At 38.7% G+C, this 23,850-nt stretch overlaps 1 pseudogene; it reads left to right on the top strand.

Annotated features, from left to right (window-relative positions):
• The first annotated feature begins 19,226 nt into the window (after positions 1–19,226).
• LOC123389810 lies at positions 19,227–20,029 on the top strand (annotated as a pseudogene).
• The last annotated feature ends 3,821 nt before the right edge of the window (positions 20,030–23,850 follow it).

A 23,850-nucleotide genomic window follows, 5' to 3' on the forward strand; every position in this document is an offset into this window, starting at 1 on the left:
AAATGTAAAAACCTCTTCTGAGGTACCTGAGTGGCACAGTCAGTTAAGCCCCTCTAACTTGTGGTTTCCCCGGAGGTGGTGAGATCCAGTCCTGCATAGGGCTTCATGCAGGGCGGAAGGGTGTGGGGGCAGGCGCTTCTTAAGATTCTCTCTCTCTGCCCCTCCCCCTACCTCAAATATTTAAATTTTTTTTTTAAATTTAAAAAGACCTTTCTGGGATGTAATTAATAACCTTACAGTCCACCAGTTGAAGATGTTTGTTGTTTCAAATTACCTTTTAAAGAATATTAACCGTCAAGCACTTCAGAGGTGTTACCAAATATAGCAATCCTATTACCTGGGGCTATTTCACATGTGAGGACATATTTAAGTAACTTGTCCAAAATCATACCCAATAAGGAGTGTGACTTGGATTTCAGTTTCTGTGTAGTCTAGAAATAATAACTGCTATGTATATATTTAATAGAACACTTTCAAAACAGAAGAAAAATAACTCAGCTGCATTACCCAGAGATGAAATAATGAATTTACATGCATAAACAGAATTTAGAGCTAAAAACTCTTAACATTTAAAGATCATGATGCGGGGTACCTGGATAGTTCAGTGGGTTAGAGCCTCTGCCTTCGGCTCCGCTCATGGTCTCAGGGTCCTGGGATTGAGCCCCATGTTGGGCTCTTTGCTCGGTGGGGAGCCTGCTGCCCCCTCTCTCTCTGCCTGCCTCTCTGCCTACTTGTGATCTCTCCCTCTGTGTCAAATAAATAAATAAAATCTTAAAAAAAAAAAATAAAGATCGTGATGCATATTGCCAGTGGCTTTCCAGAAAGACTGTAGAACAGCAAGATCATGTATAAAGTGTGCCAATCTCATTTGCCAATATTGACTGTTACCTTCATTAATAAATGATTTGTGATTTATATTTAAATGTCTGCCATTGGAATGTATAGGCTTTGGTGCACATAATTGGTTTTTTTAAAGTCATTGTGCCTATACCTGCCACATGGTAGCTGAATGTTTAACCAGGCTGAACCCTTATTAATATGTCATATTCTTGGTGGTGTATACTTTTTGAATGCTTTTTTTTTTTTTTTTTTTTTTTTTTTTTTGACAGACAGAGATCACAAGTAGGCAGAGAGAGAGAGGAGAAAGCAGGCCCCCGGCAGTGCAGAGAGCCCAATGTGGGGCTCGATCCCAGGACTCTGGGATCATGACCTGAGCCGAAGGCAGAGGCTTTAACCCACTGAGCCACCCAGGCGCCTCTTGAATGCTTTTTATAGCTTACAGAAATGTCTCTGGTTCATGTGAGCAATTTAGTACCTGTGACCTTTTATTTTCACACCTGGAAATGGTGACAGCTGATGTTTAGGAGAAAGTTGAAGTGGGCCCAGGGGATTTGCTTAAAACCATAATTATAATTGCTTTGATATTCATGTAACTCAGAAACTTTCTTTGACTTTGGAGTTTGAAAAAGTAATGGTTAATTGAATCTTGGAGAAGGAAAAAGATGCTAAAATCTTGAGTCTGAAGAAATAGAAAGCAGTTCATGAGAAGAGAGGTGTTTCATCCCCATTATGCAGGTTAGAAACTGAAGCTCCGAAATGTCAGCAACATTCCCATGTTCACACAGCTAATAAACAATAAAGGTAGAATTCAGGATAAGGTTTTTCAAAAGATCATATTTATTTTATATTTTATATTTTCATATTCATTTACTAGCTGCTAGAAATAAAAAGACAGTAGCTTTAGGGGCGCTTAGGTGGCTCACTGAGTTAAACCCTGTGCCTTCGGCTCAGGTCATAATCTCAGGGTCCTGGGATCGAGCCCCAAATCAGGCTCTCTGCTCAGCGGGGAGCTTCTCTCTCCCTCTCTCTCTCTCTCTCTCTTTGCCTGCTTCTCTGCCTGCTTGTGATCTTTGTCAAATAAATAAATAAATAATCTTTAAAAAAAAAAAAGATTGTAGCTTTGTTTTAATCTGTTCTTAGTCAAAGCAATACTATTGAAACAGCTGAATTTTCTCCTTGAAACTCTACAATTATTACCTCCACAGTCATCATAAAGTTAATCTTTTTTTATCAACAGAGTTCATTGCCACACAGCTGATTATAATTACATTGTAATAAGATATATCCATGCCAACCTGTACATTAGGAACAGTCCCTCCTTTCTCTCTGTAATACAGCTCCTAAGGCTCTGTGTTTCATCCCGTTCACTTTGCAAATATTTATGGAAGATCTATCATGACTCATTCTGGTGCTATTGATCATTAAGCTCAAGGACTCTACTATCTCACTGGATAAAATGCACAATGTAAATAATAAACATGATGATTGGCTTCATGGAAATAAGTATAAGGTATAATAAGAGTCCAGGGAAAGGACCATTTGTTAATCTTACCTGAAGAGTCAGGAAAACTTCAGAAGAAGTGATCTTTGAACAAATTCTTCCTTTGCCTGGCAGGAAGTAAAGGTAGAAATAGCAGTCTAATGATTAGTCCTGGAATTGCCAGTAGTTTAGTTGTAATATAGGGTATCTGAATGGGGAACAGAAGTGATAGACAATGAGGCTGTGAAAGTTCTTGTATGACACTTCAAGTGGTTTGGCTTTTATCCTGTAAGTAATGGGGAGCCATCAAAAATGTTTAGTTAAGGGGCGCCTGGGTGGCTTAGTGGGTTAAAGCCTCTGCCTTCGGCTCAGGTCATGATCCCAGGGTCCTGGGATGGAGCCCCACATCGGACTCTCTGCTCAGCAGGGAGCCTGCTTTGCTCGCTCTCTCTCTCTCTCTCTCTGCCTACTCTGTCAAATAAATTAACAAAATCTTTTTAAAAAAATGTTCAGTTAAATAATGGGAAGCATTGTGAAAACTGGCTTGAAAAAAGATGACTAGGAATAGAAACATGGTAGCTATTAAAATAATCAAATTACATATTGATATTTGGGTGGTGGGGGTGGAAAGAGGTTAAGAGAATTAACAGAAGTTTGTGACCATTTGTATAACTGCTAATTTTCTGCATTGGGTCCCTCAGTGGAAGGTACTTTATGATTTAATTTGGATAGGTATAGTCCATATACCTTCAGTGTCTCCCTCTCCAGCATATTCCCTGAAAAATCCCCTGGATGACTGGATCATTTTCCTTTTGTTGGGAACCCACTGAACTGCTGAATATTGCTGGAGAAAATAACTTAATTAGGATTATTAGTTTCTGTTTAAAACTCTTAAATGACCACAAACCTCAGATTGGAACTGAACACTGCCCAGGAACTTGACCATGTGAATTAGTTTGCTAGAGTTGCCAGAAGAAAATTCATAGTGGCTTGAACATTTATTTTTTCATAATACTTGGAAGCTGGATGTCTGAGGTCAAGGTGTTGGCAAGTTGGTTTTCTCTGAGGGCCAAAGGAAGGATCTGTTCCAGCCATCTCTCCTTTGCTTACAAATGACTACCTTGCTGTGTCTTCACATTTGTCATGCTGTGCTTACATGTGTCTGATACCAGTCTGTGTGTCTAAATTTCTTCTTCATATAAGGACAGCCATATTATATTAGGGCCCACCTTCATAGCCTCGTTTTAATCACCTCTTTAAAGACCTTAACTCCAAATATGATAACATTCTGAGGTACTGGGTGTTAGGACTCCAACATATGTATTTAGGGGTCACAAATAAGCCCATATCATGTTTCTCTGATTGCTGTAATTCCTATTCAGTGAGATGACGTTTTTCTCTCCAAAAGCCTTTTACCTACAGACCTTCCTCCATCATCACTCTCAGCTGGGGACTCATATTTTACTGATAAAACTAAAGCCCATGGATGTGAATCCCTTCATCTTCACAGCACCAAATTTTCTCTCCTTTGTTAAAATCAAAGATATATCCCTTGTTCCAAACGCAATGCCAGGGTTCCAATTTTATGATGATTAATCAAACACATAGGTTTCTCTCACAATACTTTAGTGAGGTGACAGTAAAAACATTTTTAAAATTATTAACCCATGAGAAGAAAGGGAGAGAAACCAATAGGAGCTATTTCAATGAATATTTTGGAAGAAATAAGGATGTCTGGGATGTTGACATAACAAAGGGAAGAAAGTTGAAATCTAAACATCTGAGGAGGGGCGCCTGGGTGGCTCAGTGGTTTGGGCTGCTGCCTTCGGCTCGGGTCATGATCCCAGGGTCCTGGGATCGAGCCCCGCATCGGGCTCCCTGCTCCGCAGGAAGCCTGCTTCCCCCCCCCCCGCCCCCTCTCTCTCTCTCTGCCTGCCTCTCTGCCTACTTGTGATCTCTCTGTCAAATAAATAAATAAAATCTTTAAAAATAAATAAATAAACATCTGAGGAGAGAGGCAAAGAGCCTCCCAAGAAGCTCATGTGGAAAGCAGCTGGATGATGAACTCCAGGAAAACTAGAGAGTAAAACAAGAATGAAAAAGGCACAGAATTGACATAGGAGAGCAGGGAAGGAAAGTACAAACATAACTGTTTGGGAGTTGTCTAAAAGTCAATAGGTCCAGATTGGATCAGGAGGTTGGAAGACTCAGGAAGGGTAATTTCCAGGAAAGTACAAGAAATGATGTCTTTGACTTTATGGAGAGTATTACTAATGGACACGTGGCAGAAATACTATCCAACAAACTGGGCTAGTAGATGAAATGTACATATCTTTTAAAGATGCAAACTATTAAGCTCACTTACGAAGAAAGAGAGAAACTTAGAATAAGTCTGAAAAAAATGTACACCACCACACAGTGAAAATTATAAAGTATTTGAGGGAAATCAAATAAATCCTAAAGAAATGAAGAGATATTCTATGCACATTGGTCAGAAGAGCCAATAAGGTAACTACTAATTTTGCCAAAACTATAGTATCAATACAGTCCCTTTTCAAGTCCCAGTAGGATTTTTTTCTTATTTTTAGAAATTGACTAGCTAATTCTAAAATTCATATGGGAATTCAAAGGCCTGAGAATAGCCAAAACAACTTTGAAATAGAAAAACAAAGTTGGAGGACTTAATACTACATTATTTTAAGTCTTACTATAGAGCTTCAGTAATTAAGAGGGTATAATGTTGACATAAAGATATATAGGGGCACCTGGGTGGCTCAGTTGGTCAAGCATCTGACTCTTGATCTCCTCTCAGGTCTTGATCTCAGGGCTGTGAGTTCAAGCCATGCACTGGGTTCCATGCTGGGTGTAGAGCCTACTTAAAAAAAAAAATAGATAGATAGATAAATAAAATGGAAGATCCATAAACAGACCACATGTGTATAGTCTTAATTTTTAACAGATACACACAGGAAACTCAGTGAAGAAAGGATAATCTTTTTCAAAACATGGTACTGGAACAAATGAATATTCATATGCAAAAAATTGCTCTCATGCCATATCCAAAAATTACTTCAAAATGGATCATGGACTAAATATAAAACCTAAAATTGGTATAAAACTTCCCACATGGGGCGCCTAGGTGACTCAGTTGTTAAGCATCTGCCTTTGGCTCAGGTCATGATCCTAAGGTCCTGGGATAGAGCCCTGCATTGGGCTCCCTGCTCTGCGGGAGGCCTGCTTCTCCCTCCCCCTTCCCCTTGCTTGTGTTGCCTCTCTCACTGTGTCTCTCTCTGTCAAATAAATAAATAAAATCTTAAAAAAACAAAAAAATCTTCCCACAGAAAACATAGGGGAAAACTTTTTGTGACCTTGGGTTAGGCAAAGATTTCTTAAATGTATATGAAGATCACGATTTATAAAATCCAAATTTGATCAACTAGAATTCATCAAAATTAAGAACTTCTGTTCTTTGAAAGACACTCTGTTAAGAGAATGAAAAGAAAAGCCAAAGAAAAATACCTGATGAAGGACTCATATCCAGAATATGTAAATCATTCTTTTTTTTTTTTTTGAGATTTTATTTATTTATTTGACAGAGAGAAATCACAAGTAGATGGAGAGGCAGGCAGAGAGAGAGAGAGGGAAGCAGGCTCTCCGCTGAGCAGAGAGCCCGATGCGGGACTCGATTCCAGGACTCTGAGATCATGACCTGAGCCGAAGGCAGCGGCTTAACCCACTGAGCCACCCAGGCGCCCTGTAAATCATTCTTAAAACTCAATAACAAGGGGCACCTGGGTGGCTCAGTGGGTTAAGACTCTGCCTTCAGCTCAGGTCATGATCTCAAGGTCCTGGAATCAAGTCCTGCATTGGGCTCTCTGCTCAGCAGGGAGCCTGCTTTCCCCACTTCTCGACCCCCTCTCTGCTTGCCTCTCTGCCTGCTTGTGATCTCTGTCAAATAAATAAAATCTGGAAAAAAAAAAAACTTGCTAACAAGAAAACAACCTAATTTTTTTTGAATAGGCAAGATATTTGGACAAACACTTTATCAAAGAAAATAAATGGATTGCCAAAAAAACCCAACCAACCAACCAACCAAACAAACAAACAAAAACCACCAACCCCGGGCGCCTGGGTGGCTCAGTGGGTTAAGCCACTGCCTTCAGCTCAGGTCATGATCTCGGGGTCCTGGGATCGAGTCCCGCATCGGGCTCTCTGCTCGGCAGGGGGCCTGCCCTCCTCTCTCTCTCCCTCTCTCTCTCTGCCTGCCTCTCTGCCTACTTGTGATCTCTGCCTGTCAAATAAATAAATAAAATCTTTAAAAAAAAAAAAAAAAACCACCAACCCCATGGGTAAATGCTCAATATCTCTAGTCATTAGGGAAATGCAAATTAAAACCATCATGATTACCACTACCTATCCATTAGAATACATATTTATTAGTGTAAGATTTAAAACACTGACAATACCAAGTGTTATGAAGGGTATGATGCTTCTGGAATACTTATATACTGGTAAGAATGTAAAATGTTGCAGCCAAGTTTGGAAGTTCCTTAAAAAGTTAAACATTCATTATTCATAACTCAGCCACTCTACTCCTGGGTATTTACCTAAGACAAATGAAAGCATGTGTCCATAGAAAGGCCTGTACCTAAGTGTTCATATCTGCTCTATTGTTTTAATAAAAAAAAAAAACTAGAAACAATTAACTTTCAATTGATGAATGGGCAAACAATTTGTGGTATATCCTTATACAAATGAAACAAATGAATGATCTGGTAAACACAATAATATGAGTGAATCTCAAAACAATTAGGCTGAATGAAAAAAGCTAGATGACCCCATAAAGTACATTCCATTTATATAAAATTCTAGAAAATGCAAGCTAGGCTATAGTGACAGATCAATGCTTGCCTGGGTTTAGAGTGGGTAGGCAGGGAAAGGCAGGGAAAGAACGGGATTACAACATGGTGTGAGGAACTTTTGTGCTTGATGGATATTTTTATCTTAATTGTGGTGATGATTTTATGGCTCTATATATGTAAAATATTAGCAAAGTGCACATTTTATATATGTACATTTTATCCTATGTTAACTATTCTTTAATAAAGCTGTTTTAAAAATTGTCAAGTATTTTCCAAAGTGGTTTTAAAGCAGTTTACAGTCCTACCAGCAATGTATCAGATTGGTTTTAATTTTTACTTGTCTGATGACTAATAATGATTGGCACATTTTAACATACATCTTGGCTATCTGTGTAGCTTCTTTTCTGAAGACCTTATTCAAGTCTTTTGCACATGTTTAGATTTTTCTTAATGAATTGTAGTTGTTTTCTTTTTTTTTTTTTTTTTAAAGATTTTATTTATTTATTTGTCAGAGAGAGATCACAAGTAGACGGAGAGGCAGGCAGAGAGAGAGAGAGAGAGGGAAGCAGGCTCCCTGCTGAGCAGAGAGCCCGATGCGGGACTCGATCCCAGGACCCTGAGACCATGACCTGAGCCGAAGGCAGTGGCCTAACCCACTGAGCCACCCAGGCGCCCAGTTGTTTTCTTTTTTAAGATTTTTTTTATTTATTTGGCAGAGAGATAGAGAGCACAAATAAGCAGAGCAGCAGGCAGAGGGAGAGAGAGAAGCAGACTCTCTGCTTAGCAGGGAGCCTGATGTGGGGCTCAATCCCAGGACCCTGGAATCATGACCTGAGCCTAAGGCAGAGGCTTAGCCAACTGAACCACCCAGGCAACCCTTGTAGTTGTTTTCTTAATATATATTCTGGATACAAGTCCTTTGTCAGAAATGTTTTGTGAAAATTTCACAAATATCATCAACTTCATGATCTGAGACTTGTCTAACTTATTTTCTTAACAGTTTTCCAGTTAGAATTTGGCAATTTTCTCAAAGTCCAACATCAGTTTTTTGGTTATTGCTTTGGGTTCTCCTTCTCCTTCTCCTTCTTCTTCTTCTTTGTAAAGTGAGCTCTATACCCAATGTGGGGCTTGAACTCAGGACTCTGAGATCGAGAGTCACATGCTCTACTGACTGAGCCAGCCAGGCACCCCTTAAATTCTAAATCTTTATTTGTGACCAAATAATGAAGATTTTCTTCTATTTCTCCCTCTGAAAGGGTTTTAGTTTTACCTTGTATGTTTAACTTGATGCTCTCTCTCTCTCTCTCTCCTATTCTTTTGTGTATGATATCAGATAGGAATCAAAGTTCACTTTTGTTTTACATTTGGACACTGTTGGTTCAGTACCGTTTGTTCGAATACTTCCCCATTACATTTGCATTACATTTTTACTGAAAATACATCAACTGTATGAATGTGCATATATTTCTGGACTCATTCTGTTCTGTCCATTTGTTTTGTACTGGCTCAATTATTTTTACTTCAGGGTAAACTTTGAAGTGTAACTACTACAATATTGTTCTTCTTTTTCAAAGTTGTCTTGGCTCTTTTAAGTCCTTTGTGTTTCTATATACATTTTATTTTTATTTTTTTTTTAAAGATTTTATTTATTTATTGGACCGAGAGATCATAAGTAGGCAGAGAGGCAGACAGAGAGAGAGGAGGAAGCAGGCTCCCTGCTGAGCAGAGAGCCCGATGCGGGGCTCGATCCCAGCACCCCGGGAACATGACCCGAGCTGAAGGCAGAGGCTTTAATCCACTGAGCCACCCAGGCGCCCCTCTAAATACATTTTAGAATCAGCCTCTCAATTTAGTTCTTTTTTTTTTTTTTAAAGATTTTATTTATTTATCTGACAGAGAGATCACAAGTAGACGGAGAGGCAGGCAGAGAGAGAGATATAGGGAAGCAGGCTCCCTGCTGAGACTCGATCCCAGGATCCTGAGATCATGACCTGAGCCGAAGGCAGCGGCTTAACCCGCTGAGCCACCCAGGCGCCCCTTTCTTTCTTTTTTAAAATTTTATTTATTTATTTGACAGAGATCACAAGTAGGCAGGGAGGCAGGCAGAGAGAGAGAAGGGGAAGCAGGCTCCCTGCTGAGCAGAGAAGCCCGATGCAGGTCTTGATCCCAGGACCTGAGCTGAAGGCAGAGGCTTTAACCCACTGAACCACCCAGGTGCCCCAGCTTCTCAGTTTCTTAAACATAAAAAATGCCTGTTGTGATCACGAGTTAGGATTGTATTGAATCTATAAATAGATCTGGAGGAGAACTAACATCTTGAAAATGTATTTTTTTAACATCTTGAAAATATTGAGTCTTCCCCTCCACAAATGTGTTCTGTCTCCATTTATTTCATCTTCTTTGTCTCAGCAATGTTTTGCAGTTTTCAGTGTAGAAAATTTTCATTACCCTTAATTTATTATTATAACTATTATATGCCTTTGATACTTATATATATAGGAATACAATTGATTTTTGATATTGACCTTGTATCCTGAGCCCTTGCTAGTCTTATTTGTTACAGTTTTTTTTTTTATTGTTACCAATTTCTGGGAATTTTAAAAGGAATTGTTATGCCTAAGTAGGGACAGTTTTGCTTATTTTATGTTGCTTATGCATTTCATTTATTCTTTTTGCCTTACCAGATGGGACAGAACCTCCAGAATGGGATAGGAACCTCCAGTGTTACAGTGAATAGAAGTGATGAGAGTGGACATTTTGCCTTGTTTCCTTGTATACCTGCTTTACTGAGCATTTTTTTTTTATCATTAATGATGCTGAATTTTGTAAAATGCTTTTCCTGAATCCACTGATTTAATCATTTGGTTTTTCTCTATTATTCAGGTAATATGCTAGATTATATTGGTTGATTTTGAGATGTCTAACAATCTAGGGCTTCTGAGATAAAACTCACTTGGTTATGATATATATTATTCTTTTTATATATTGCTGGATTTGATTTGCTTTGTTTGGTTAAGGATTGTTTTGCCTATGTTTATGTAGGAACTTAATTTTTTGTAATGCCTTTGTTAGTTTTGGTATTAGGGTTACACCAGATCTAAAATAAGCTGGGAGCTTCCTCCTTTATCTTCTTAAAGATTTATGTAACATTGGTATTATTACTTCTTTAGCTGTTTGATAGAGTTCACCAATGAAACAATCTGAGTTTGGTGTTTTCTTTGCGGTGAAGGGTTTTTTGTTTTTTGGGTTTTTTTCCATTTGCTCTTCATCTTTATTTATTCATTATGGTGAAACGTCTATTAATTCCTCTGAGAACACTTTTTTCCCCCCTGCTAACAAGTCTCTGATTTTCCACTAGGGAATTATCCCTTTTCACAGTCTTTTGCTGCAGGTGGGGTCTTCCTCCATCTCAAGAATGGGTCCAGTGAGCACATTGTACACCTGTAGTTGTGGCTGTTTCAGGGAATGTTATGTGATCCACGGAGATCCATGGGGTGCAATGATGCTTTCTCTTGGAGTACTGGGATAAAGTTCCTTCATATTCCTATTGGGTACAAACCTCCAAAGATTAGTAGTTATGGCCGCTGCAGCTAGTTTTTCCATCACATGTAACATGGAGCCAAATCTAAGTTGTTGCTCCTTCCATCTTTCTGATGTTGCAAGAATTCTTATTTTAGTGCGCCTGGGTGGCTCAGTGGGTTAAGCCGCTGCCTTCGGCTCAGGTCATGATCTCAGGGTCCTGGGATCGAGGCCCGCATTGGGCTCTCTGCTCAGCGGGGAGCCTGCTTCCCTCTCTCTCTCTCTCTGCCTGCCTCTCCATCTACTTGTGATCTCTCTCTGTCAAATAAATAAATAAAATATTAAAAAAAAAGAATTCTTATTTTATCATTTCTTTTCTGCTTAGGCATTCTTTCGGGGTAGGTCTGCTGGCAATGAATTCACTTACTTTTTAAAAATTGAAGTATAGGGGCGCCTGGGTGGCTCCGTCATTAAGCGCCAAGCTTTCCCAGGTGTCCTAGGATCGAGCCCCATATCTGGGACCCCATATCGGAACAGAGAGAGCCTGCTTCTTCCTCCCTGACCCCCCCTGCTTGTGCTCCCTCTCTCACTGTATCTCTCTCTGTCAAATAAATAAAATCCCCAAAAAATAAAAAATAAAAAATAAAATTGAAGTATAGTTGACACGCAGTATTTCGTTAGTTTCAGGTGCACAACATAGTGATTCAATATCTAATCTATTTGTTATGCTGCACTCACCACAAGTGTAGCTATGATCTGTCACCATGAATTCACTTAGAAAGTGAATTTTATTCCTAATCAGTATTTTCACCAGACGTATGTAGGATTCCGCATTGGTGGTTCGTTCTTTCAGTGCTTGAAAAATGTGTCTCTTCCTTCCTGCTTCTTATTTTCAGGTAAGAAATCCAAATCCACTGCCATTCAACTTGTTTTTCCCTCTAGGTAAAGGTGTCATTTCTCTTGCTGTTTTTAAGAATTGTTTCCTTTGTCTTTAGTTTTCAGAAGTTTGTATTATAGGTGTTGGCTTGGCTTTTTTTTTTAATCATTTGGGGTTCACTCAACTTCTTAAATCTGTAGATTTATGTATTTGGTCAAATTTGGGGGCATTGTCACTCATACTTCTACAAATACTTTTTCAGCCCCACACTCTTCTTCCTGTTCTTCTTGACCCCCAATAATAGGAATGTTAGATATTTTGTCATAGTCCCACAGGTCCTTGAGGCTCTGTTCTCCCCCTTCTTCCCTGACCCTGAGTTGATTTTCTGTTGTTCAGATTTAATTTCTATAATTCTATTTTCAACTTCACTATATTTTTCTTCTGTTTCCTCCATTCTACTGCTAAGTCCATCCATTATGTTTTCTATTTTATTTATTGTATTTTTTGTTATTGTATTTATTTATTTTTTGTTATTGTATTTTTCACTTCAACTATAACTTCCATCTGTTTCTTCTTTGTATCTTCTATTTATTTGCTGGGACTTTCTATTTTTCATTTATTTCAAGAATATTTATAATTGTTCACTGAAACATTTTTATGATGACTGCTTTAAAATTCTTGTCAGATAACTCCAACATCTCAGTGTCAGTGTCTTTATATTTTCTCTCAAGTTGAGGCTTTTCAGGTTCTTGGTATGATTGATTTTTTATTGTATCTTGGACATTTTAGGTATTATGTGACCTTGGGTCTTACTTCAATCTTTTGTAGAGGTGTTATTGCTATTAATTCCTAATTTTATTCTGTCATGGTAATAAGACATTGAAAAATATTTTTTTCAGAAAAATTTTTAAAATTTTATTTTGTTTGAGAGAGACAGAGATAGCAACAGAGATAGCAAGAGAGAGCATGAGTGGAGAGGGGAGGGAGAAGCAGGCTCCCTGCTGAGCCTGGAACCTGATATGGGGCTTGATCCCAGGACTCTGGGATCATGACCTAAGCCGAAGGTAGGCGCTTAGCCAACTGAGCCACCCAGGTGCCCGAATCTTTCAAAATTTGGAAATATTTTTATAGTTCACCATGTGGTCTTAGTGAACATCCCATGTGTTAATGAAGATCAGTGCATTCTATGGATAATGGGTGTACTGCTCTGTAAATGTCAGGTCAAGGTGGGTGATAGTGTCACTCAACTCTTTATATTCTTATATTCTGACTTTTGGTATAGACATTTAATCAATTATAAAGAAAGTGATTTAAAATATTGCAATTATGCTCCAGTTTTGTCTATTTTTCCCTTTAGTTGTTTTTACTTCATGTATTTTGAAGCTTTGTAATTAGGCACATATAAATCTGTATTATGCTTTCCTGAAGTATTGATCTTTTATCATTATAAAAGCATATTTTATCTGAAGACTAATGTTGCATGACATGTATATTTATTTCATTCTTTTACTCTCAAGGTTTTTTTGTGTGTGTTTAAAATACATTTCTTAGAGACAGCATATAATCATATAATCGGGTCTTACTTTTTTTTTTTTTAAGAGAGAGAGGGTGAGAGAGTGCATGTGTAAGTGTGGATCGAGGGGCAGAGAGAGAGGGAGAGAGAGAACCATAAGCAGGCTGCATGCCCAGCACAGAGCCAGAGGTGGGGCTGGAACTCATGACCCTGAGATCATGACCTGAATTGAAATCAAGAGTTAGATGTCCAACTGACTAAGCCACCCAGTTGCCCCCTAGGGTCTTGCTTAAAAAAAAAAAAAAAAAAAAAAAATTCAGTTTTGACAATTACTATCTTTGAATTGTAGTATTTAGTATATTTACATTTAATTTATGATTAAGGTCTGCTTTTTGCTATTTGTTTTCTACTACTCTCATTTGGTTTTTGTGTCAGTTCCTCTCTTGACTTCTTTTGGGTTAACATCTTTTATTATTCCACTTTAGCTCCTCTGTTCACTTTTAGGCTATATTGCTCTACCATAATTTTTAGTGGCATCTCCAGGAATTAGGAACTACATCTTTATCAGCTACTTAGAATTAATATTACACTATTTTCATTACAACTGTATAGTTTCATTTACCAACCCAATTCTTTGTGCTTTTAATGTTACAAATCTCACAATATAGCATTATAAATTTTTTTTTAGATTTTATTTATTTATTTGACAGAGAGAGATCACAAGCAGGCAGAGAGAGAGAGAGAGAGAGGAGGAAGCAGGCTCTCTGCCAAGCAGAGAGCCCGATACGGGACTCAATTCCAGGACCCTGGGATCATGACCTGAGCCGAAGGCAGAGGCTTAGCCCACTGAGCCACCCAGGTGCCCCTATAATTTTTGTTTTAAAGAAGAACAGCTTTTAGAGAAATTATAAAATATAATTTTACATACTTCTCTATGAATTTGCCATTACTGGTGATCATTTCCAGGCTATAGATCTGATGCACAAAATTTGTACTATCTCTTTTAAGCTCCATATTGAAACATCCCATTATTTGATATCTTTACCTACATGTTATCTCAAAGTTAAGATGTTCAAAACCAAACTCTCTCTTCCACCTCAAAACATCTACTTTCTTACTAGCCTTCTCTATTATGGAAACTCACATTTTCTCATACCAGAAGCCAGAAACTTCAAATCATTGATTCCTCATTTTATTTTTCTTACTTGCTGCCCTTTTTGTTTTTCTTTAAAAAGGATGTTGTTAAAAAGGAAGCCTTTCTATTCCAGCCATTTTTCTTCCTTCTTTGTACTTTAACTTGAACATGAATAATTTACCCACATAAGATGCATGAGCAGCACAATAAAGATCATATATATTGTTTCACATTAACTTTACTCCTAGCCACAATCCTAAATTCCTCTTATACTATGTTCAGTAAATTGTCCCTAACTGAAATCAAGAGTTATTTGTGGTGTCAGCACAGATCCTGAAAGCCTTAGGGCACACTAGTCTGATTCTAGCCAGGTAGCTTTATTTCCACAGTCAAGGTTGTTTCTGTTGACTATTCTCTTTATTTATGATGACAACTAAGGTTCATTGAAAATTTTTTAAAAAATTAACATACAATGTATTATAATGTATAACATATAATGCATTATTATTAGGGGTACAGGTCTGTGAATCCCCAGGTTTACACACTTCACAGCTCTCACTATAGCACATACCCTCCCCAATGTCCATAACCCAACCACCCTTTCCCTACCCCCCTACCCCCCAGCAACCCTCAGTTTGTTTTGTGAGATTGACTTATTTCACTAAGCATGATACGCTCTAGTTCCATTCATGTTGTTGCAAATGGCAAGATTTCATTTCTTTTGGTGGCTGCATTGTATTCCATTGTATACATATACCACATCTTCTTTATCCACTTATCTGTTGATGGACATCTAGGTTCTTTCCATAGTTTGGCTATTGTAGACATTGCTGCTATAAACATTCGGGTGCATGTGCCCCTTCAAATCACTACATTCGTATCTTTAGGGTAAATACCCGGTAGTGCAATTGCTGGGTCGTAGGGTAGCTCTATTTTCAACTTTTTGAGGAACCTCCATGTTGTTTTCCAGAGTGGTTGCACCAGCTTGCATTCCCACCAACAGTGTAGGAGGGTTCCCCTTTCTCTGCATCCTCACCAGCATCTGTCATTTCCTGACTTGTTAATTTTAGCCATTCTGACTGGTGTGAGGTGATATCTCATTGTGGTTTTGATTTGTGTTTCCCTGATGCCGAGTGATGTGGAGCACTTTTTCGTGTGTCTTTTGGCCATCTGGATGTCCTCTTTGCAGAAATGTCTGTTCTTCATGTCCTCTGCCCATTTCTTGATTGGATTCTTTATTCTTTGGGTGTTGAGTTTGCTAAGCTCTTCATAGATTTTGGACACTAGTCCTTTATCTGATATGTCGTTTGCAAATATCTTCACCCATCCTGTCAGTTGTCTTTTGGTTTTGTTAACTGTTTCCTTTGCTGTGCAAAAGCTTTTGATCTTGATGAAATCCCAATAGTTCATTTTTGCCCTTGCTTCCCTTGCCTCCTTGAAATTTCTAAGAAGCAGACATTACTTTGTATTTATTTTGATGCTGCGGGAATTTTACGGAGCTGATTCCCATGGTGTTTAGATTTCATTATTTAAAAAGGGAGGTGACAACTTCTTGGCCATTCATACAGCCTTAGTCCTCCTGGTTTTTTGTTTTTTTTTTTTTTAAAAGATTTTATTTATTTATTTGACAGACAGAGATAACAGGTAGGCAGAGAGGCAGGCAGAGAGAGAGGAGGAAGCAGGCTCCCCGCTGAGCAGAGAGCCTGACGTGGGGCTCGATCCCAGGACCCCGGGATCACGACCCAAGATGAAGGCAGAAGCTACAACCCACTGAGCCACCCAGGCGCCCCAGTCCTTCTGTTTTAAAGGCACCACTCAAAACATTTCTTATTGGTTACTGAAATAACATAAAAGTATAATATTTCCATTGAGAAAAAAGTCTAAACAGTGTGAACATGTGGAGGAAGCAGTGAAATCTTCCCTCCTGTGGCAGCCCACTCCTGCTTGCCCCTCTCGTCCCCAGGGCTAAGTAGTAGGAACAATTTGCTATCTACCCTTTAGGTGTTTTCCTGTGCATATAAAATTGATATGCTAACACATGTGCATGTGTGTGTATAACATATGTTTATCTCTTTATAGATTTATTTAGTTTTGAGAGAGAGAAGGCAAGCTAGGGGGAGTAGAGGGAGAGAAGATCCTCAAGGAGACTCCCCGCTGAGCGTGGAGCTTGACACAGGACTTGAAGCCACGACCCTGAGATCATGACATGAGCTGGAGTCAAGACGACTGACTCATAACATACTTTAAAAAAGGAATCATACTATATATTTTGTTCTGCAACTTGCTTTTTCCAACTTATTATTTGGAACTAGAGATTCACAGAAAGTTGCAAAAAGTACTAAGGGGCCCTGTGTATCCTTCACTCTGTTTCCCCCAGTGGTAGTATCTTACTTAACTATAGTACAGTACCAAACCAGGAAAGTGACATTGGTACAACCTAGGGCTTACTACAATTTCATAGTTTTACGTGCACTCACTTGTTAGTGTGTATATTTTCCTACGGAATTTTGTCACGTGTGGAATTGTGTAACCACCACAATCAAGGTACGGAATTGTGCTATCACCATAGGGCTTCTCACACTCTCCATTTATAACTCCAGTCTCCACTTCCCAACCCCTGTCAACCACTCATCTATTCTTCACTTCCAGAAGTTTTTTATTTCAAGAGTGTTATATAAATGGGATTATGTTGGCTTGTTTCACTCAGCGTAATTCATTGAGAGCCACTGGAATTGTTGCAGCTACCGACAGTCTGAACTTGCTTGTTCTTCACTCAACAATGTATCATGGGCCTTCCCTGTCAGTCTATATAGATACTTCTTTTTGCTTAAAAAAAAATGCATAGTATTGTAGAGAATGGATATATCCATTAAGTATTTAATATCTTTCATTATGGATAATTAGTTATTTCTGATTTTTTTCCAATCTCAAATGATGCTGTCATGTGTATCTGTGTGCAGGCATACTCAAATAGCTGCATTTCCCAGGCACAGGTCCCACCAAGTGGAATTCCTGTATCAATGCCTGGCACTGGTACTGGAAGATAATCTTCCAGTCAAAAGGTAGTACTGAACGTTTTTTTCTGATTACAAAAATAATATCCTTCCAGATCTCCATGTCTGCACAGTTATTGTTTTCTTTGTAGGGAATTACACTGAGAAACTACTGAGTGACTACTATGACTGGCACTATTTTTAGGTACTGGGAGAATAGTGAAATAAGATAGTGTTATAAATTTTTCTCACAAAAACCTTTTTTTCACTTTCTCATCTGGTTTTAATATACATACTTTGAAAGATTTACATAGGGATGCCTGGGTGGCTCTGTCAGTTAAGCATCTGACTCTCAATCTTGGCTCAGGTCATCATCTGAGGATTGTGGGATCCAGTCCCGTGATGGCTTCCATGCTCAGTGGGGAGTCTGCTTGGGATCATCTCTCTCCCTCCCCCATCCCCTGTTCTCTCTCTCTTAATTAAATAAATCTTTAAAAAAGAAAGATTCCTGTAGTATATAACATATAAAGCAAAACACAGAAGATCCCTTCACTAGTGCCCTGCTGACCCCTCCCCCCTTTCCCAACTGTTTTGGTGTTTCCTTCTAGTCTCCTTTGATGTTTCTATGTATGTTTTTCTCCACAGATTTAAAAGCAATGTGTTTATCACAGAAAACTGAAAAATAATTAAATAGTAAATCCACTTATTTTTTAAAAGATTTATTTATTTTTTTAAGAGAGGAAGAGCGTGTGAGCCCGGGTGGGGAGAATCTAAAAGCAGACCCCCTGCTGAGCCTGGAGCCTGACTGGGGGTTTGATCCCACAACCCATGAGATCATGACCTGAGCTGAAACTGAGTCAGACACTTAACCGACTGAACCACCCAGGAGTCCCAAAACAAATTTACTTAAAACCACAATATCAGAGCATGGTATCTAGGCAAACACATTTTTTTTTTTTATGTGACTTAGGATCATACACATGGTTTTGTACCTCACTTTTTCATTTGTCATGAATAATGTCCTGTATCAAAGTTTGGAAGCACTAGTTTTTTTTTAATCAGTATGAGTGAACATCACCAACTCAGTTAATAAAGAAAGGTAGTCTAGTCCTCAGTAGGAGAATAAAATGTTTCATTTTAGAAGCAAGAAAGAACATCAGGCCCCTATAAATATTTCAATTAGAAGAGTGTCTTCTCTTTTAATAATCAGAATAAAATAAGACATTAAACAATAAAGCACAGAATATATCATTGAATGCTTCTTTTTTTTTTTTTTTTTTTTTTTTTTTTTTTTTTTTTTAAGATTTTATTTATTTATCAGAGGGAGAGAGAGTGAGCACAGGCAGACAGAGTGGCAGGCAGAGGCAGAGGGAGAAGCAGGCTCCCTGCTGAGCAAGGAGCCCGATGTGGGACTCGATCCCAGGACGCTGGGATCATGACCTGAGCCGAAGGCAGCTGCCTAACCAACTGAGCCACCCAGGCGTCCCTCATTGAATGCTTCTAATCAATACTTGACCTATACTACTAGAGTATTAGCAAGAAAGCATGTTTTCCATTTAACTGTTTAACAATGTATCTATAGAGTATAGCTATATCAAATGCTGATTGATACAGATCAGTCTGCAGCTATAATCTACATAGAAACACATCTGTAGAACCTCAACCTTGTACTACCTTTTATCTCACTCACAAACCAATAAAAAAGCACTGAATGTGTACTTCCCAAAGTGGTTTAACAATTCTACCTCTAAAATAGTTCTCTAGTTTTACATAAAATTAAACAGGAAGATATTTATAAAATGTTATTCCACTAGCTCTATATCATGCGTCATCACCCAAGACATCTAGGTTGTTTCAAAACAAGAAACTTAATTTCTTTTATTTATTTATTTATTTATTTATTTATTTGAGAGAGAGAGAGAGAGTATAAGCAGGGGGAATGGCAGAGGGAGAGAAGAAGGTTCCCCACTGAGAAGGGAGCCTGATGTGGGACTTGATCCCAGGACCTTGAAACCGTGACCTGAGCTGAAGGCAGATGCTTAACAGACTGAACCACCCAGGCACTCCAAGAAATTTAACTGTATCCACTACAAACACATATGGACCTTTTGGTTTGGGGTTCTGAGGAGTGTTCTCTTCAGTCAGCCACCTCCACCACAACCCCTAATTTCGACCCCAGTGAGATCACACTCATGTACCTGAGGTGCTCTGGTGCCACATCTGCCCTGGCACCTACGATCAGCCCCCTGGTCTGTCTCTAGAAAAAATGGCTGGTGATGACATCACTAAGGCAACTGGTGATTGGAAGGGTTTGAGGAGGACTATGAGATCGACAATTTGGTACAGGTAGGCCCAGACTGAAGGGCTACCTTCTGCCTCTGCCCTGATTATCAAAGCCCTCAAGGAACTGCCAAGAGACAGAAAGAAGCAGGAAAACACAGTGGAAATATCACTTTTGATGAGATTGTCAGCAATGCCCGACAGATGTGGCACCAATCTTTAGCCAGAGAACTGTCTGAAACCATTAGAGAGGTCCTGGGCACTGCCCAGTCTGTGGGCTGCAATGCTGATGGTCGCTGCCCTCATGACATCATAGATTACATCAATAATGGTACAGTGGAATGCCCCGCTAGTTAAGAACTACAAAGAAAAACATTTCAATAAAATATCATTTAACAACCAAACCAAAACAAAACCCCCAAACCCCCCACACATATGGAATCAAGTGTAATTTGGAGTGTTTTCTAAAAATGAACAGATGGCATAGGACATTTCCTTCCATACATTCTTTTGTAATTTGTCCAGGAAAGAGTTCATAACTGTGATACAGCTCAGAGATGGAAACGACATCAGTTTCAGAAGACAGTCCTTTTTTTCTTTTAAAATAAACTCCATCACAGGATATTAGGTTTTGAACTTAATAACAACAACAACAAAAAAAAGTACCAAAAGCACATTATTTTACTATGTGTAACAAACATCTTCACTTCAAAGTATCTAGAAAGACTAGATGTTAAAATATGGACCTACAATGTTAACTCTAGGTATAGCTGTTTGGAATAAAATGCACAGGGGGAAGGATGGTTATAATCTGAAAGTGTCTCCAAAATATGACATCTTGGCAAAATCTCTCCTTATTTTTTGTCTTCCCAACCTAACTAAAGGACAAAATACAGGCATGCTGTACTCCAGAGGTAGGTTAAGAATTTCACTTCTAAAAGTACCATTTAAAAGTCTTCCTACAAATTTAACCAAGAAAGTATACAAAATATTTATCAATCCTCTGTCATATGAAATCAGAGCACACCCTTTTCTAGTGTATACACCATGTATACAGCAACATTATAGGAAATGTGTATAATTCACTTCCCAGTCTTCTCCATCTATTCAGTGAAAAGTATAGATGAATTATTTTTCAAAGTGGTTGAGTGTTTCTGTTAGAAAGACAATCTAAGAAGAGCAAAATGTTAACCCTTTCTGTATCTACTGTTAAATAGGATGAGCACCTCTAAACATCTAGAAAAGCAACATACTTTAATTAAGGACTGAAGTTTAATCACTACATATACTGCATACAGGAGTGCTGAGTGATAGCACACATCCAGGGAAATGGCTCCAACACATCAGTTCTGGGGAGACCTTTCCTTGCCTCTCATTCATTGTCTTCTCTCCTTCCCTCCAACCCTGGACAAAATATGTGGATGTGAATCCAAAACGTGATGTAGAGGCTGCATTTCCAAAAGTCATTTCCAGATGAAGTGTCTCTTGAGTGAATAAACAAAAAGTTCACAAAACAAGTCTTCTCCAATTGTCCTTTTAGCATATGTTGATAGCTTCTCTGCATCTAGAAAGGTCACAGGTCGCCGAAAAGGGCTTCAAGTTTAAAAGGCTGTGGGAAAGGCTTACACTATACACACAGGTTTATAGTTGGTAAATCTTCCAAACAGGTGGTCATCACTTCCAAGCAGCCAAAGGAGGCACCTCATAAGCGGCCATTTTTCATCCCCTGTACCAGAATGCCCAGAGGCCTGCTGATGTCCTGGGCCCTTGCACTGCCTGCTTGGGCCCTGGCGGATTCAGAACTGGGAGCTTTCTTTACCATCTCAGTGTGGAGGTAGCCATGAGGGTAGGAGCAGCTGCCCCCCACCCCAAGTCAGCCCTGGAAGGCAGGGCAGGCTGTGCCTATGCGTTTTCTCTGGTCCCAGCACTCACCCAACCTCTGGAGCAGATGCTCAACAAATTGGCTGAGTTTGAGCACACAGGTACACATATGTACTTTGAAAGCTCTAGGCAGGAATCATACCTACCATGTAGGTAGAGTAATGTCTTCGAGATCTTTCCCATGGAGATACTTCAATTTTTATGTATATAGCTATCCAAAAACTTCTTCAAATGCCTTCACTGTAGTCTCTGGAAAAGAGTAACATAATTTAGCTGATTCCCTATAAATGAACATGTGCTGCTTTCCCCAAATCCTCTCAAAAGCCCAGCCTTAGGTGCATATCTCTAAATAAATTCCTAAGAGTACAGTGGCCAGTACCAAGATTATGCACAGTGAAACTTGGACATATATTGCCAAATTACTTTTTTAATGAAGTTAACTCATTTTACATTCCCACCAAAATTCTTCTTTGCCCATATTATCAGCAAAACTGGCTATTGGCTGTCTTAGACAAAAATAATCTTATCAGTGTTTTCACTTGTATTTCCTTATTTAATGAAGCCAAGCATCTTTTCATATGCAATTATTGATTCCTATTTCTTTTGTGAATTTCTTGTTCTACCTCCATTTTTCCCTTGGTGCTAGTTTTCCTCTTAAATTTGCATGTACTCAAATCTGTTTTTCTTCATGAGCACTTAGAAATATCTTTCCGAGCCCATTATAGAATTTGTTGCGCATGCTTTTGCTGTAGCATTTGTTTTCATTTTCTAATGTTTAATTAAGTTCATAAGCCAAGTGGAATTTGTTCTGATGTAAGATGTGAAGGATAGAGCAACTTCATTTTTTCCCAAATGGCTGGCATGCTGGTCCGGATTCACATCTCAAACAACCTATTTCTCCCTCACTGATCTAGAATGCCTAACCCATTTTTCTTTTTTAAAAGTAACAGGTGCACACAATATAAAAATAGTATGAAAGGGCAAACTGAAATATAACCTATTCCTGACCCTTCTCTTATGAACGTTCTGCCACCATAAATAGCAGTGGAACATGCTGTTTCCATTCTTCCCTTGGTTTAAACAGCTCTGCAACTAATATCCTTAGGTACTGCTCACAATGAAGAAGTAAATTTACAAAATTCCCCAAAGTAGAACTGATAGGTCAGAGAATATGGGCATTTGAAAACTTGGTATTGCCAAACTGCTCTGCAATGATGCGGCACAAATTTATACTTCCACTAAAATGTGTCAAGGATTGTTTGACTAATCTTTTCCGAGTTTGGGATAATTTTATAGGCTCTGATGCTCACTTTTCTTTGAGAACTTGGGACATGACAGAGTAATGAACATGAAATTCCTTACAATTCTTTTCTGAACTCCAGTGTTCATTTTGTGGGTAGGTAGTACCAAAATAAAGTCAAGGATTTATAATCTAGAGCTGTCTTGAAAGCATGTGTGACCAATATATGGCTAAATTAGTAATGGTAGTATAGTTCTTCAGGCAGCACAGAGCCCTAATAACTTGGTTTGGAGTCATGGGGAAGTGTGATGGAAGCACGCTACTGGATTGGAAATCCTGGATGAAAAGAATTACCTTACTGGTGAATGGGCTGGGAGGTAACATTCTTGCTTGAAGAACAACAGATGGTAGATTAAGGAGTGGAAATGGCACTTAAATCCTCTGTTTCAGATGGAAGGCACTGATATGGAGGGGTTAAAGAAAATGAGGTTAACTTCACAGGAGTGTTAAAACATTCATTAAAACCTGTTACACAGAAAAAACTGTTAGTTCTCATCCCTCTAGATTCTGGGGTGCATGACTGTAAGATAGATTAAAGAGGCCAACATCAGTCAATTTTCCAGAATGCTTCTGAGAAGTTAGCTTATGAGAAGTGAGAAAAGTAAAGCTAGCATGATGTCATTAGTGCTTTGGGTGTCAAAATGGCCATCTGGCCAGTTAATGGTCTATTTTCCTTCCTACCCCAAACATATCGCTCTAAATTCCCCTCCGTTTCCCCCACCACCACAAAAAAACATAAAGGTTGCTTCATCTATACTGGTTCCTGCGAGTGTTTTGAAATTTTGCTAGTCTAAAAACTGGGAATCCTAGCTCTCAGAGCCTTCCTGTTTCATTCAGCAGCCTCAAATATCAAAACTTTGTTGACTGGGAAGGGAATTATAACAGAAATGTCAAAAAGAATTCTACACAAGATAAAACCCATTATTCAGCATTTTGACAGCCACAATTCAACAATGCTTAATAGGGTTTCAAAGGTACTTACAATCCTAAAGTGACTTTTGAATTGAAAATCAACTTATGTTCAGTAAAAGCAAATTTAAAATCTTTTGAATAAAGCAATCTATACCTCGCCTATGTAAACTAAAACATCGCTGCACTCAAATAGTACCTGTCTTAGATGTGGTTACTCCCAAATTATTAGCTAATTCTCTAAACACTACTTTACCAAAT

Source organism: Mustela putorius, unplaced genomic scaffold (genome assembly GCF_011764305.1).
Source record: "Mustela putorius furo isolate JIRA1106 unplaced genomic scaffold, ASM1176430v1.1 tig00004035_pilon_pilon_pilon, whole genome shotgun sequence".
Classification (NCBI taxonomy): Eukaryota; Metazoa; Chordata; class Mammalia; order Carnivora; family Mustelidae; genus Mustela; species Mustela putorius.